Source organism: Sinocyclocheilus rhinocerous, unplaced genomic scaffold (genome assembly GCF_001515625.1).
Source record: "Sinocyclocheilus rhinocerous isolate Xijiao unplaced genomic scaffold, SAMN03320098_v1.1 scaffold2971, whole genome shotgun sequence".
Classification (NCBI taxonomy): Eukaryota; Metazoa; Chordata; class Actinopteri; order Cypriniformes; family Cyprinidae; genus Sinocyclocheilus; species Sinocyclocheilus rhinocerous.
In genome coordinates, this window is record NW_015641449.1 from 296,435 (window position 1) to 306,765 (window position 10,331).

Here is a 10,331-nt window from a genome sequence, read left to right on the forward strand (position 1 = left end):
GGGGTTTGTATAGCTTGTATGCTCTACACACAGAATTGTTGCTACGTTGCATTTTTCTCCTATCCTGAAAGACAAACGTCAACACAGGGGACATTGTATAAGATGCACACTTGCTGATTATACGTAGGTATTCAGGTATTGCATTGTTTACATTTAGAGGAAGCAAAACATTCTCCAAGGTCACCGGCAATGAGCTTCAATGCTGTCTTAAAGAGGCTCTTTTACACTACAATTAACAGTGCAGTAAACAGCTTGTTCGTGGACTCCATTTCGCTGTGCCACCAAGTGTTACAAGAGTAGCTATTTAGCCTCTGTTCAACGCTGCTCACAGCATTTTTGACCTTGACTAAGTGCTTCATAGCTCTGAATGATTTATTAAAAATAACTGCATCTGCCTGAAGACTGTGAGATATGCTGAAAAGAGGATGACTGTAGTGCTGAAGAATAAAAACCTCTGCAGAATTGAGAACGGAGAATCATGCACAAACAGATTTCAACAAAAGATTTCAGCTTTTTCCTATTTTTAATATGGTCACATACATCATTTATTTTCTGGGATTTTTCAAATATATTGGTAACACTTTACAAGGTTAACTACACTAGTTAACATGAACTATCAATTAACAATACTACAATACTTCTACAGCATTTATTAATCTTAGTGTTCTTTTGAATATCTACTAATATATATTTAAAATCAAAAGTTGTATCTGCTACCATGAATTAATGCACTATGAAGTGACATGAAAAAACATTGAACAGCTGAAAAAAGGATTAATGGTGCTGTAAATTAGCTAAAGCATTCAATAATGCCAACAAATGAGAAATTACTGCACATTTTATTGTTTTAATATTGCTCTTAAACTACGAAATTTATTGCATTATTGCATGTGTAAAAAATCCCACTTTAATTACAGATGTAATTATATAGTTTGTGTGTATATATATATATATATATATACAGTGGGTACGGAAAGTATGTAAAAATTAATTGTATCAAAAGATGAATTTACATTTTAGTGCACAGCAGGTAGACACCAAGTATGAAGTGGGTCCAAAACGTAAGACGATGTAAACAAGTCTATTTCTGTAATTTCAATATTTTTTATGTGTGAAAATTATTTATATAATAATAATAATAATAATAATAATAATAATAATAATAATAATAATAACTAAACTTGAAGTACACCAAAAGTGCCCACACATGAAAAAAAAACAAACACTCAAGTGCAGAAAAAAAAAAATCCTTTGTTGCTGTTTTAAAATGACCATGTGTTTGTGCTCTTTTATTCATTCACCAAAATTCACTCAATTTCAAATGCCTCTTGCATTCGTGTTTCCATAAATAATCACACCTCTGAAATTATTGATTGTGCAGTCAACACACTGATTAAATCTGTTTGACAGTTATATTGACTGTCTAAAATCGGCTGTGCGTTCTGATATATTTGGATTTTACAGCATTATCAATCCTTTTTTTTCACTTTATTGGATAGACAGGGAAGATGAGACAGAAAATGATTAGATAGTGGAAGAGAAATGTTAACTGATCCAGGAAACCTCATACACACTCAAACCTGCATCAATTGCATGAGCAGAAAATTGCTGGTCTCAGTAAAAGAAGTACTAGAACAGTTCATGTGAGCAGGAGTGCTGTTGTTCTGAATATCACTGTTCCTGTGATTTGGCAGCAGGTAATCACAGTCATGCTGATATTCAGTATAACAGCACAATTGCAAGTATTAAACTGCTTCAGTACCACAGTTCTAAAAACAAGTAATTGCTACTAACTTATGTTTTACACAAAATTTGGGTCTCCCTGTAATAACTGTCCACTGTTTCCACAGCATTAGAGCATAATTTACTGTATCTGGGTGAGCAGTCACACATCACTGATTCTTGAGATAAGGGACAAAACATGTCCTACACACAAAATTTAAGAAATCCATCAAAATAAAAGTACTTGCGTTACATCTAAAGGAAATCTGTATACTTAAGGCACTCATTGCTTTTATTTTTAAATAATTTCTTTAGTATTATTAGAATACATTCTCTACACTTGGAAATACATGTAATTTAACCCTCAAGCTTCCTTTAAGCAGCCCTTAAAGTCCCCATGAAATCAAAATTAAAGTTTTTTGGGTGTTAGTATCAATATGTTAGTCTTAAGGTTATCTATAAGGCAGTGTGCTCCAAAACAGTGACAGAATTGTTTTTTTATTTATTTACCTTTAAAAGTAACCAATTTTTATGTCAAATATGATTGTTTTCATGTTATATTTAATATTTATTTTACTTCAGTAAAAAAAAAATAATAATAATAATTTCAGTAAGTTCAGACAGCCAAAACCTAAAATCTTGGTAACGTTGATGACATCTGGTGATATATGATGGTATAAAAATATAACAATATCAAAAATATCAATAGCCACTATTTGGCTGTAGTACTCAATGGCTGCATATATGCTGAAATCTATAAACCATTGTTGTAACAAACTTAACCTCAAGTTTTAGATTTTATCGCAAGTTAAAATTGTAGAATTAAAAAAAACAAAAGAAAAAACATTTGTGTTGGGAGACTATACAAATCTGCCAAAATATGCTTACAGACAAATCTGACAATATTATAAGGAAAAGACACAATGGAGACAGAGTAATAATTTATTTCTAAAAAAAATAAAAAAAAACTTCAAATTTCAATAACTCTAAAAAGTAAAATACCAAACCTATAAGAATAAACAATAAACCTAGCAAGTAGAATGTTTCAGACATGTTTTGTTTGGGATCATCAACAAATCTTGCAGTAGGAATTTGATATGACTTTGAAGTGTGTGTGTGTGTGTGTGTTTGTGTGTGCATTTATGAGGACACAAATTTGTATAATGACATGGGTTTGACATTGGTATTACTATATGAAGGTGGTTTATGAGGACACTTCCTGTGTCCCTGTAATTCAAAAGGCTTAAGAACATACTAAATGGTGTTTTTTTGAAAATCTAAAAATGCAGAAAGTTTTCTGTGAGGGGTAGGTTTAGGTGTAGGGTTGGTGTAGGTCGATAGAAAACATAGTTTGTACAGTATAAAAACCATTACGCCATTACATGTGTGTGTGTGTGTGTGTGGCTGATTGGCTGATTGGCAGTGGCTGATTGGCACATTCAAAAAAATTAAAAATGCTCAGTAATTGGCTCATTCAATTCATTGTTTTGTATGTTTTGATTCGACAAAATGTAAAAAAAAAAAAAAAACGCTCTGTCATAGGCTTATTCAATGCTTTGTTTGTGGGTGTGTCTGTGTTTGTGTGAGTGTGAGTGTGAGTGTTTGCCACATCGAGAATGTTGTATAGGCTCACCCCTTCATTTATGTGTACGTATGATCTGCATTGTGTTGGATTTATTGAATTGTTTTTATTGGACGAAAAAAAAGCTCTGATTTATAGTATTTCCCATTCATTTCCTATGGGTGTTCAAGAAGGACAAATTAAGGAGTTTTTTTTTTTTTTCAACCATGTAACTTTGTTGAATCAAGTCCATTTGTGTGTGTGTGTTCAGGTGGCAAATTTAAGAAAAGTAGTCAAGTCTTGTACCACTCAGATTCAAGAAACTATAAAAAAATAAAAAAACAGAGAGAGGTTCTGCCCGCATTTGTCCCGAAGAATGCTTGTGTCAGGATTTTGGACCTGTTTTGTTGTGTTTTCCCTCCCCATGTGCTTCCCTTGACCTAGTTTTCCCGTGTGGCATGCCCTAATTTGGTAGTTCCTGTTCCTATTGTGTTCCATTTGATTCAGCTGTGTCCCCTTAATTACCTCATTTAGTCCCTGTTTCTTAAGCCCTGTGTTTGCCTGTGTTTCGCTGTCCGGTATAAGACGTCTATCCCAAGTGCTACATGTGTCTTCCTTGTTTTGCTTTCATTAAAGACTGTTATTCGTTGAATCTTCTACGTCTCCTCGCTCCAGCACAGTAGGCACTCGTGATAGAAGTGTATGATCTGCATTGTGTTGGATTTATTGAATTGTTTTTATTGGACGAAAAAAAAGCTCTGATTTATAGTATTTCCCATTCATTTCCTATGGGTGTTCAAGAAGGACAAATTAAGGAGTTTTTTTTTTTTTCAACCATGTAACTTTGTTGAATCAAGTCCATTTGTGTGTGTGTGTTCAGGTGGCAAATTTAAGAAAAGTAGTCAAGTCTTGTACCACTCAGATTCAAGAAACTATAAAAAAATAAAAAAACAGAGAGAGGTTCTGCCCGCATTTGTCCCGAAGAATGCTTGTGTCAGGATTTTGGACCTGTTTTGTTGTGTTTTCCCTCCCCATGTGCTTCCCTTGACCTAGTTTTCCCGTGTGGCATGCCCTAATTTGGTAGTTCCTGTTCCTATTGTGTTCCATTTGATTCAGCTGTGTCCCCTTAATTACCTCATTTAGTCCCTGTTTCTTAAGCCCTGTGTTTGCCTGTGTTTCGCTGTCCGGTATAAGACGTCTATCCCAAGTGCTACATGTGTCTTCCTTGTTTTGCTTTCATTAAAGACTGTTATTCGTTGAATCTTCTACGTCTCCTCGCTCCAGCACAGTAGGCACTCGTGATAGAAGACAGGATCAACAAACAGTTTAATTGCGTGTTTCCCCCCATTTTTGTTTCCGTGTTTTTTTTTCAGTGTTTGTTTCCTGTTTTCCCCGTGTTCCCTATGGATCCCCCTCGCCCACCCAGAATACCTCCTCCTTCTGCTGGAGCAGGGGGAGCGATCGCTCGAGAGCCACACCAGACTGTTCCTGGTCCTTGCAGGTCTCACCAGCTACACGGACGACGACGCCAGTTTGAACACCGCGTGCAGAGCGCCGTCGTCCGAGGATGGTCCTCGAGTGAATTTCACCGCCTTTGTGGAGTGGACACTGGTGAGAAACGGATCTCTATTTCCCGTCGGTTCCCAGGAGAATCTCGCCAATTCCACTACCGACCCAGTGCCCAGCCCACCATCTCCCCGCTGCGCGGAGTGCATGCCCGAGCCCACCGATGACAGAGAGCCCATTCCCGCCGCGATCAGTTAGCCAGCGCAATGCCGAGCGACTGAGCGGAGGATCGCCCCGGAGGCAGAGACCAACCCATCAGAAAAGGTGCGAGAGCCGGCGACCATGCCCACCCCGAGGGAGCAAGCCGTGGACGGTGAGAGCGCGGAGTGGAGCTCCGCCCACTGCACTGCGGCTGAGGGTGAGCTAATAGTGCATCTGGGACTGCTGGACTTAGAGGGGGACCTAATAGACTGAGAAACAGATCTGGAGACCGACTTGCCCCCTCTCCTCTCTGCTTCGTCCCCGCTGGTCCCGTTCAGCCCTCCTTCATCTCCTGTCCCCACATCCAGCCCAGAGTGGGCTCCCGTTTCCCAGTCCAGCCGAGAGAGATACTCTATCCCCGAGTCCAGCCAGGAGTGGTCTTTGATCCCGGAGGGCAGCCCTGAGAGCCCGGAGGCTCACGAATACCCGCCCGCCCGCACACTCCTGCCTACTCCACCACTGTCATCTGGCAACCCCTCTGCTTGCCCTAAGCCCACCATCAGTACGGTGCGAGCCCCGTGGGTCTGCCAGTCTCCATCGTCACCGGGGCTGGAGCATCCCTCGCCTCCAGCCTCCGAGGCCCGGACTCCGCCTCGGCCCGTAGACCCAGCAGCTCCAACTCGGCTCCTAGCTCCCTCACCTCCACCGTCACCCGTCGTTCCACCAGCTCCACCGGGCTCCCTCGTCCCTCCGGCTCTGCCTTGGTCAGGCATCGACCCGCCATCGCCTCAGGACTCCGCTCCTCTGGTTTCACCTCATCACTCTGTCCCAACGGCTCCGTTGGGCTCCTCCCTCCCGCCAGCTCCACCTTGGTCCTCAGTCGCTCCGGCTCTGCTGCGGATCTCCGGACATTCCTCCTCCATGGCTCCTCCCTCCGTCGGCTCCACCGAGGGTTGTCATGATGGCTGTGGCCTGGGTCCCACCTAGCCCCTCCTGCTCCAAGTCCCTCCTGTCGTCTCCCTGGCTTCCTGAGCTCCCTGCTCCGCGGTCACAGCTTTAACATGTCAACTCCGCCATCCCAGTGTAATAGTTTCTGTAAATAGTTGTGGGATAAATCTTGGCATTTTATTATGTTTATTAAAGGTACAATATGTAAGATATTTTAATTAAAATATCCAACAACCACTAGAAAAGTGTTATACATTTTGCTGACTTGTGTACTTACATTATCCCAAATGTTTTGAAGAATGTTTAAATCCAGAGAATTAAGCAATTTTAACTAGTGACAAGGACCGTGTCTATTGTGTCATTGTGTCGCCTGCCAATGACGTCATAACCCCTCGGTTTCCGGTTTTGTTTTGTAGAAAACATGGAAACACCAAAAACGCTTTAATATGTTGTGCGTTTTGTTAGACAGGTGACGACCGCACAGAGTAGCATTATAACAGAACTTTCAAATGTATCTAGTATGATAAAACAGTGCTGTTTTTTTCCCACATACGCACGACCGGAAGGAGAGGAAGCGGTCGACTGTGGCATAATAAAAGCTCCGCTGCGTTCGAGCCGTGTGTCGCGCTCGTTCAACGGCCTCGTTTTGCTTCGACGGCTTTCAGCCTCACCCTGCTTCATTCTACTACGTTAATAAATCATTAGCTCATCCATGAACATGATTTCTGCCCGAATCCCGTCGGATTGCATCGTGGGGATGAAGACAACAACTCCCATGATTCCACACCCAGTCACGGAAATTGTAACTACGCCTTTGTCTATTTGTTTATTTTGAACATGCGCCCTCTCGCGGCAAAAATGACATATTTTGCCTTTAATGCAGCTACAACTGAAGAAAAATAAAATGCTCCACTGTACAATATGTGGTTAATGTGGAAAAATACCCCATTATGTCAAATCCGCAGACATAAATTCTGTCAGGTTTTATGTCTGACAGTGTTGACTTAAGCTGACGCAGTTGACAAATGCTCACAAAACTTCTTATATAGTCATATAATACATATTTTGCATATGTGGAATTATTCTAATATTGTTTCATGATTTTATTTACATGCATATTTGGCCTGATTTACATGCCTTATTTATTTATTTATTTTACAACCTGTCACTCACATGAGATCATAGCAATAGTAAATGAAGAAATGAAAAGGACTTTCTTAGAGAGCGAACATGCCAGTTGACCACTACTTTAGTCATGCAGGTCAGGAACAAATACAATTTCGTAACTGATGTGGTTTAAAGACAGATCCTACAGATCCTTTGGATTCATATTAGGAACATTTCTGTTGCTGCTACAGGGCTTTTAAATAGTAAACAGGGTTTTTAAATAGTAAAACATGAACAGAACATTTTCAAGCCAGTGGATTTGGAATGCAGCTTCCAAAAGAAAAAAAAAAGCAAATTGAGTCACAGCTGAAACACCAGAGTTTTGTTCAGTGTGATGACTGAATTCTGCTCTCTGGCGAATTAATTCTCTCATCAGAAATAACGAATCACAGATGTGCGTATGATGTAAGTAAGATATAAGTTTCACAGTGTAAACAGCTTTAGTGATTATAATGGGAGTTTTTGAGAGTGTTTTAACTCTGGCTAGACTGAAGTCAATGATAATGTTCTTTGAAAATGTAATTTTCCTGTCTTTCTGTACAATGAAATTGTTATAATTAATAACTTACAATGTTTTTATTAATAAATTCACATTAAATACAAAGTCAATCGTATTAAAAATATTTTATGGCATGACACCCATACATATCTGGTAGACCTACCTAAGTAAAAATACGGTTTTCATGTGTAGTTAACAGATTAAATTAACATCAGTCTACTTTGCCCATCTCCCGGTATAGTTCAACTAACATGATTTATAAAGGTGCAAAATGCATTTACTACACATATTTGAGAATCGAGATATGTCATGATACCCCCCCAATTCATTTTTTATTAATTTATTATTTTAAGAGGCAAGGTAGTACATCAGAGATGAGGTCGATAAGCCAATTAGTATCCCAGAGGGAGTTGAAGATCATGTTGTCCCCGTTTGCGAGTAGGTGAATGATTGTGCCTTTGCCTGAAGCTGACCATTCCCATTCTCCTGGGACATGTAGTGTTGGCTGGTAGCCTAAGGCCGGGCTCAATAATGTGGCCTGTTTATGCCAGTAAACGAGAGCAGTAAAAGCTTCTTCTGTGCTTTACACATGGTATTAGTGCAGAGTAAGGCGAGTTAATTCAATTCCTTTCTGATTTATTTGTATAGCACTTTTAGCAATTGGAACTGTCACAAAGCAGATTACTAAAATTGTGGTCTAGAGCCAGACAGAACAAGCCCAAGGTTACAGTGAAAGGGAAAAAGAGTTCAACCAAAAATTGGGAGTAACCACATGGGTGCAACATAAACAAGAATAATGCCTTGGTTGTATTTGTATAGTTTACTTAATTTCGGGCAAACTGTCGTTTTAATTGCACAGACATTATTGGAAGAGAGTTAACCTGATTGATGACATCACTGAATCATCAATGAACTGATTTTAACTGAATCAGTTATTGTCTGATTTGTTATTGTCCTCTTGCATTAATACATAATAATAGTATCAATAATATATATCAATATATATTATAACATTCTTATATATATAACATTCTTATATTAGTTATATTTCTTTGACAGGTAGGTTTAGAGTTGGTGCAGTTTAGGTCCATACTATAGTGAGTTTTAACATTCTATAAAACATTCGGTAACACTTTATTTCGATAGTCCACTTTAGACATTCTATTAACAGTAAGTAACTAAAGTGAAAAAGCATAATAGGACCCCTTTAAGGTGAGGCATAGCAATACTTGTATTGTTTCTTCTTAAATTAATTGCTTCTGCTTGTATTATTCTCTTTTGTACATTTGGGTAAAGTAAACAAAAGTATGTAATTATTACACATCTTTCTGGAATATCTGATTCTGACTGGTCAGTTGTAACCATCAACAGTCAAATAGTTGTGTATATTGAGCACAAAACTGTTATTTTTGCCAATGACAACAAAAGCTGCCATGTCTTAAAATAGAGACTTATTACATAATATTACTATTTAAATGTATAGTAATATTGTTGCATACTCCGAGAGTTAGTAGACATGTAGTTGCAAATTAATGAGAATTAGTTGACATGTAGTTGACATGTAGTTGCAAAGTTACTTATAGTTAATAGAATGTCTAAAGTGGACTATCGAAATAAAGTGTAACCAAACATTCTTTATAATCATGTTTAATATGTTGTCTTGGTGGGGTCCAACTAAAGTGGTATATTTCTGTTTTTACTATCTTTGTGGGGACATTAGGCATTTTTGTGGGGAAAGTAGTATAATTAAGGATGTGTGTGTGTGTGTGTGTGTGTGCAGTGTGCAGTGTGCAGTGTACAGTGTACTGGGAGCTGCAGATGCAAATTCCCCATGGCTCTGGACTTATGGTGATGAAAAAAAGATTCCATTAGGCAGCACCCTTTTTTCAAAAGCCATTTTGTTCTACCAGTAGCTGATTAGAGTGCCGAAAGAAATCAGAGTGGACCGCTGGATGAATTTAATTTACAATTGCATATGTAATCCACTAAGGAGCTAGGACCTCCCGCCAAGTGGTGACTGCACAAGGGAACTGGGAAAGTGGCGACTGACCACAAGGACAATTGACTCCTGGCTACTTGCCAAGTAGTAAATGGTGTTATGCACTGATAGTAGGGGGCAGCCACATGCGATGCCTCCCCCTACAGAGTTGAACTGCTTTAAAGTCTTTAATCCACTAAGAGGCATCTGCTTCTGGCTAGTTGGCTGGCCTATTGGGTGGTGTCTATTGCGGGGCAAATGTCACCACAGTGTTGGCAGGCACGTGCACACATAGACATCAAAGGGGGCTTGAGCACCTGTCCTTTTTCTTCCTCGAGAGAAAGTGCCCTTTTTTCTGTGGATTTTTAAAAAATAAATTAATATATGTGTGCGTGTGTGTGTGTGTTTCTGTTTGCGCACAGCTGTCCCTGTCAAACAAATAAAAAATCTAAATATCAGTTCGGGTCAGGAAATGTTGAGACTGTAGAGTGTCGAGTTCCGATGCCTTTCTCCCTCCGCGCCACCGCAGCACAGCAGTGTAGCGCACATTTGATCAGCTGCACATCACGTCACAGACATGCAGAGACCCGCAGATGTGAAACCCTCCCTCCCTTTCCAGTTGTGTTTGTCTTGGTGTGGAGGTGAGTGGTGATGAACAACAGACTACGCTACCTGTGCCTCGAATTTACAGCTAATTATCCTATCCATGACTCATGAGAGCTAACAAGTTCGCTAAAGTTAATTAGCTA